The 7624-nt window shown below is 30.1% G+C and overlaps 1 pseudogene; it reads right to left on the bottom strand.

Moving 5' to 3' along the window:
• LOC114076509 overlaps positions 1–5832 on the bottom strand; it is a 19070-nt pseudogene extending 13238 nt beyond the window's left edge.
• Positions 5833–7624: the final 1792 nt, after the last annotated feature.

Genomic DNA, 7624 nt, shown 5'->3' with positions numbered 1-7624 from the left:
AAAGACCACGAGTAAGAAGACAACGAGAAATATACCAAAAGACACAAAGATTTAACGTGGTTCGGTCAATCGACCTACATCCACAAAGGAGTTGAGCAATCCACTATAATTATGAGAGTACAAAATACAGAGAGAAACAACCTCAACCAATTCACTCGGAATACATGAGAGGTTCACACAAGTGATAACGTATCCAACTTGTGACCCACAAATTCTCCCTCTAACCAAAACTCTCAAAACCCTTAAGACTACATTGTGAATGCTGATTAAGATAGAAGGAACATGCCTCTATTTATAGAGTCCTAAACCTTTTCCTACCAGAAAAAGTATTAGTCAATCCAAAACCTTTTCCTAAAAGGAAAACCTATTTATGGTAAGAAATCAGGGCAAATAAAACCCAACAGCATGCATTTTGTACCCTCTAATGTATTCACCAATGACATGCTCTTCATCGGCACAACCAACATCGCTATCTAAATCCAAATATTTTTTCCAAATAGCAGAGATCTTTGAACTAAATACACAATCTACAGTTGTGTATTTATAGCTGCTTCCAACATCATACTTGGTTTTTTTCCATAGATAATATAAAATTACATCAACATGCTGACAAATTTAAAGACAAATGTATAAATACTATAACTACTAATCAATCATTGTTTGTAATGATAAATGCTAAACAACTCTTACCGAATTGTTCAATAACTGTCCTTTGAAATACAGATTATAGAACCAATTCTTATTGTCTATTAGGAGAACGCCAAGGTTAATGGCTACAGGAATTTCAGCTAGATTCTTCTTTTAATGGTCTTGATCATGCTTCCTAAAAACAGAATAAAAATAGAAATAGTATACCATTCATTAAAAAAGTAATTACTATCAACATTTAAATATAAAAAAATAATCATGAAAACCTATATATAAGCTGCACCAAACAATAAATGTTGTTGAAACACGAACAAACATTTAACCGGATACAAAAATTTAAATAGTTATGTTGTAAAAATATCTTGTAATTATTCACCAATGACTTACTTTTTGTCGTGCTTTGTAAGTAATCCATCTCGGATCCATGAACGAAACGCATCCCACAACGTTATATCATAATAGCCAGAGATCAAATCAAATATAAAAGGGTGTTTCAATTCAAAAATGTGAGGCTGACTTGATGAACTACCTGAAATGGTTCAAAAAATAATAAATTAAATACACACTAACAGTAGCAATAAAAAAAATGATTACATTAACAAAAGTATTAAAAAAATGGAATATTGTACCAACAGATGATCCAAAATTGGTCAGCTACGGAGATGTATTATAAGGACCTGAACGTCTATTCCTATGCGTAGGTAATGGCGTCTGTTCGTTATTGCCGATAGGTTGATCTATCATCAATTTTTCACCATTCGTACCCAAATGGACATCGATAGTGGCCTGATCTGCCTTTGTTGTAATGCATCCTGCAATTGTTGTTGGCAGTTGTTTGGTGTGTCCTTTTATCACAGTTGAATATGGTGCGATGCTACTCTTTATAGAATTGAGACTAGGCATGAATTGATCGTCCAATTCAAACTGTGAATCAGTTGTCACATTCATGTGATCCAAAACCCGAATAGGGACTGGACATGACATTTGTTCAACATCGACCTCATGTGAATTTTCAGATACTCCAAGCACTTTTTTTTGGGGGGGGGGGGGGTATATCAAATACAAAGCTTGGTTGATTTACCTATTAATTTCGTAAAAATAACAACACCTTAAAAGTAATGACCCAAATAATGGTATAACAAATGTACTTAAAATATTAAATAACATACTCTAGGAATTGTAGGTCTTGGAGCACTTAATTCATAATCAACTTCAATCAGATTTCGAACAGGGGTGTTGATAGAAAAAACCTTATAAAATGAAAGTTATAAATGAAATTGTTGATATGATAATGAAAATTTATTGAGACTGAAATTTAAGGCATATTTGTATATTGTAATCAAACATTAGGATGTACGACAAAAAAACATAAAACTTGTCTAAAACCTGACTTACCTCATGATCATCGGATTTGGGATACATTCCATCTGGATTGTTGATGGTCTTTAAAAAAAATAAAAGTAACAAGAAACATGAAAAAATTTTAATGGATACAATAATCAAAAGTCCTTTAAAGTTGTAAATGATAACAATTATTGACTAAAAAATTGTTGTTTTTTATAATACATTTAAGCATAAACCGAGTTAAGATTGCTTGATACAGTTTGATCATAATTATATAAATATATAATTATATAAAATATAGGAGGCTTATTAATGATATTTGTTACATAAGTATTGAGTTTAAAATGATACACAAATCTTGACTTACATGGGGCACAACATTTGTTGATTTACTGTCATTTGAAGCCTTGAGTGTCTTGTAAAAAAATAAAAATCCAATAAACATGTAATCAAATATTAAAAGTTACAACCTCATAAAAGTGAATAAATTCAAAATTTTTGTGAAAAACACCAAATAGGGATCGTATATACAGCCTAAATTAATAAAAAAAACTACAAGTACCTCTGAATTTCCAGATTTCAATTTGTCACACCGAGCTACCAGAACTTGATTTGATGGAGATTCTTTATTGGAAGTGTATGGTGGTGTATACCCATCTTCATCGTTTGAATTTGGAGGGACAATATGATCATCAGAATGCTCGGCCTGTGTTATATTACAACGTAAATCATTAACAAAAATGTAAATTTGAAATACGTTACATCATTTTATTTTTTATAACAAACCTCCTGCTCATCCCGTGTTGAATTAATGGCTGTCAGAACAGTCTTGAAGTTGTCGTTGATCAAATTGCGAATTTCAACAAACTCTTGTTTAACCTAAAAATATGACATAATGATGTAGCTTATTAAAAATTTAAAATTATAATAAGTGTATAACTATGAAGGATGTACTATATGGTAAATACTTCCTTTTTGAAATCTGACAGATCTTTCAACCAGCTTGCCACTTCAGATCCGCTTGTTCTCTGAAATATCATAATCACTCGAAGTTGTATTTGTTAGATATGCATTAGACATTCAGTTTGCTTTAAAATAACCTTAAGTTTCTTTAGTACCTTTTTGGATACAACATTTTTTTTTCATCGGCTGTTTAACAGCAATTCGAGGTTCCAATTTTTTGCAACCTATTTGGATCCATCGGTCACCAGCTTCTTTGTCCTTTTTCTAACAGGCGACGTTGAGGAACCAACTTTTCCTTTTCTTTTGACCTTTACTGCTTGTGGAGGAGGTGCTTGAAAATCATCGTCAGAATCTTTATCGTCACAGCTTCCCTCTCGTGGATCATCATTACTATCAATTATTTCATCATCTAGATCATCATCTGATGAATCGGAATACTGAGGTGGAGCTTGATTTTCGATACCCTCCGGTGGCAGTTGCAATACTGCAAGTTCCCTTTGATTAGGTGTAATGTTCCTGAATTTAATCTGAATTTCAAACATTTTGCTACTATTATAAATAAAAACAATAAGAAAACATACAACTTGGTGATTATTAAATATATGTCAGTTAAGTACCTTGTTATTAACATCACTAAATATGGTGTTCATAAGTTTCTTGTATCTACGACTCTCATTGGTCGTCTTCCAGTTGAGCAACCTCGGAATATGGTCATCAACCTTTTGAGCGACCTGGAAATCAATACTCGAACTGCACTCAAACAACCATACTTGGAATACAATAGGCATTCCCCCGATTCTGTAAAAAAAATTCACTATTCAACCTCTTGCTCAGGCTCTTCATCAGCAAATAGAAAGCTTTTTCCCCCATGAAAACTGACTGTACCTTCCACTTTCAACAAGATCAAAATATAATCTAGAAACTTTTTTGGTAGCTCTTTCACCGGAAAAAATCACTGTCTGGATGAAGTGTAAAATTGCAAACTTCAGGCCATCCTGATCGTTCTCCCCCCACACTTTTCGATGAAAACTCCTCATTATATCAATTTTCCTGATCAACTTAACACCCTCAAAATATTTTTTCATGAACCTATTTGGTTCTGACTCATCAAAGATGAAATCATTTTCTTCGTTGACACTATTTAATCCACTAATCAAAGCAAATTCTCTCAAAGTGAAACGCAACGTAGATCCATTTACACTTACAAATGCTTGACGAGAACTACAATTGAGTTCTAAAGCCATGCAACACCTATGTATTTGTCCGCGAGCACGACATTGATGCATTTGCATATAATTACCAAAAGAGGTGCTTTCACAGAATACATTGTATACATGTCCATGTAAATACTTCACCAAGTCAGCTTTTATGTCATGATTAAAGAAACAATGAATATGGGGAGTTTTTTTGGTTTATTTTCGACATAAAATTCATTTGCCTGCACATGTTCAACAATAAAATGAATACATACTTAAAAATTTACTGATATATAAATCTATTACTAGTTAACAAAATAGAATAAGAGAAACTACATTGTATACAAAAGAGTGAATGTTCATTGAGAATCATGAATATTGATGACATAAAAATAAAATGAAATAAATAACAAAATACAACTAAACTGATACTATAAGTCTATCAAAATTTGAATACATAAAGATGCTGAAAAGAATATAAATACATTATTCAACAATCTAATATATGTATACAACAAAATATGGGCAAAAATAATGGCTACTAGAATACAGTTTGAGAGAAATCTACTAAATTGGAATATATAAAGATAAATATTGTAATTCATTTTCTTAATATTGACTAGCAAATGAGAAGAGTCTTACGTATAAGGTAATTTGTAGCATCCAATATTAGTGTTTTGGTATTTTTAGTTATATTGATACATGCACATTTTTTGTTGACAGCTTTTTTTACATGAATACTTTTTGTCGGACTAACAAGTTCTATATTGAGAACTTTACAGAACTAACAAAGGGGTGGAAAGAAGCAAGATTATAGTACTCGTGTAAACTTTTTATCTTTTTACTTAGACGCACACAGAAAATGTAATTTGCATATTTGCAAAACTGATAAAAATTAGACCTTGTTTTAATTATATCCACAATTTATCACATCACATTTAGGGATACAAAATTTTTTATGTAATTAAAACTATAAGCTTCCAATCTGAAAGGCATTTGCTATTTCAAACACAAAAACAACTATAGGGCAGATTCATGGTAACATATGAATCATATGCATATGTTTGAGATGAGGTATAGCCAGCTTCATGACATAAATATACTTGATATTTTAACATTTACAAAGTCCACGTATTTTTCTTCATAATAAATGGCACACCAACTTTAATCTCCAGCCTTGCTTTTGAGGCTTTTAGCACCTTGAGTTTTTTGTGAAGATACATTCATCTATTATCATGCACAGTTGTATATGGATAAATTTCTAGAGTGACGCCTAAGCCTTATAGGCCTTCCTAGAGATATGCATAACGGCGGCATTCTAACCTCTTTCCTTTACTGTAGTTGATTTTTTTTCAAGATAAGATCTCTGGTAGTAATTAACAAGTCGTTGCCTTTCGTAGATTTTTTTTTTTTACATTTTTTATACTTGCTTTGGATATTTATCACATCACATTTAGAGATACAAATTTTTTTATGTATTTAAAACTATAAGCTTCCAATCTGAAAGACATATGCAATTTCAAACACAAAAACCAACATAGCATAAAAAATAGTTTCGTTGATAATATAATACCTCTTCATCGTCATGACGTAATACTTCATCACTTCGATATTTTTGTTGATCAACAGGGGTTTTATAGAACGACACTTTCCTTTTTTTTAAAGAGCTATCAATTGCCATTTTATACTCTTGTGTCATTCTCGCTGAGATCCTACATTTTCGATCAATCCTTGAGTAATGCACAAATCAAATGAGGGAAATTCCAGAAAATTTTGGATTTTGTTGTTTATACCTCTAGTAATTCTAACTGAATCAGCCATTGCATACAATACACTCTTTTTTTTTTCAACAATCCAAAAATCCGAAGAAAAAAAATTCTTTTAACAACTGCGTATTGAACATCAAACAACAATGATTCTATATATATGAATTTTCATAATCTACCTAATCTTAAACATTGAAAGAAAATCACAAAAAAATAGACAAAGAATACAAATCATAAATGTATGATGGATATTAAAACAAAATCACATAAATTGTCCATAAAATCTTGATATACAAAATCAGAACTTTAACAAAAACATAAAAAAAATCAAAATCGAAAGTTGAACTAACCTTGCCACCATAAAATCTGCTTTAATAATTATCCTAGCTCGAAAATCTGCTTGAATCCTTGATAATCAATGACTTTGATGAAGAAATCTGGAAAATTTGTGAAAGGAACTTGAAAATTTGGGTGAAAATTTTGAATTGGTTTAATTTTTACCTTTCTTGGAACTTTACACGAAATTGTTAATTAATTTTTTTTCATTAAATGTTATTGGACCATGTTTTGGTCCAATAAATGAGTTTCCATTAATATATTAAATTAATAATACCAAATATACACTAAAATCTGAAATACACACATTTAATAAAATACGTAACATTAATAAACATATTGCTATTTTGTCATTTTCACTAAAAAATTTAAATTAATGTTATTTTGATTAATTATGTTCTTAAAATTGTCTTAATTGCTAATTTTTTCATAAATAAATTGGACACCTTGAGCACATTGACATGCTTTGGCCCAACTGTCTAAAGCTCCCTTGCCCACTTTGAGGTCATGCGTTTGAATCCCCACAACTGCATACTAAATACAACACTTTTATTTTATTATTCATTAACTTATTTCTTTAATTGTCTAAGCCAATCAAATTACATTCTTGATTAAAATTTTAGATTTACTAGCTAACTGAATTTCGATAAATTTGACCTTTTTATTTTCTCCCATTAAAATTTGAAATAAAACTTAATTTTAAATACAATACTTATATTTTATTATCTATTAACTTATTTCTTTAATTGTCTAAACTAATTAAGTTATATTCTTAATTAAAAATTTAGGTTTAGGCTAATTGAATTTCAATGAATTTGACTTGTTATTTCCTTTCATTAAAATTTGAAATAAAACTTAAATGTAATTATTTAATTTAAAATTAATAAACAAACTTTAAACTATTTCTATAAAACCGTTAAAAGCAAACAAAAGAACACCTCATTTGATTTGCTTCCATTATTCATGTCTCCTTATTATTGTCATCACCATAGATTAGTGAAAGCTTGAAACGTAAAAATAATTTCATTTTAAGCTTAACGTTCCCCTCTTTTTCTTCTTTTTTTTTCTTTGTTCGTTCACTTTATATTAAATTAAACACAAATATTGAAGCAAATATTATGCAGTTTGATTTTTAAAATTATGAAATATTTATTCATAAAAAAAAGTAATATTAATATTATGTAATTCAATTTTATTTTTTCAATGCATCGAAAAAAAATACTTATGTAATATTTGGACACCCTTCGTAAATTTTCTAACTTCGCCACTGTCAAGAACAGGTAGTAACAACTTGGTCCTGCAGTTGCAGTTCTACTTTCAACAGGATTTCAACAAAGTTATTTAAGGAAACTATTTAAGGAAACCTGATAT

Source organism: Solanum pennellii, chromosome 3, assembly GCF_001406875.1.
Source record: "Solanum pennellii chromosome 3, SPENNV200".
NCBI lineage: Eukaryota > Viridiplantae > Streptophyta > Magnoliopsida > Solanales > Solanaceae > Solanum > Solanum pennellii.
Note: the sequence above shows the minus strand (reverse complement) of the source record. Positions and strands in the feature narration are given on the sequence as shown.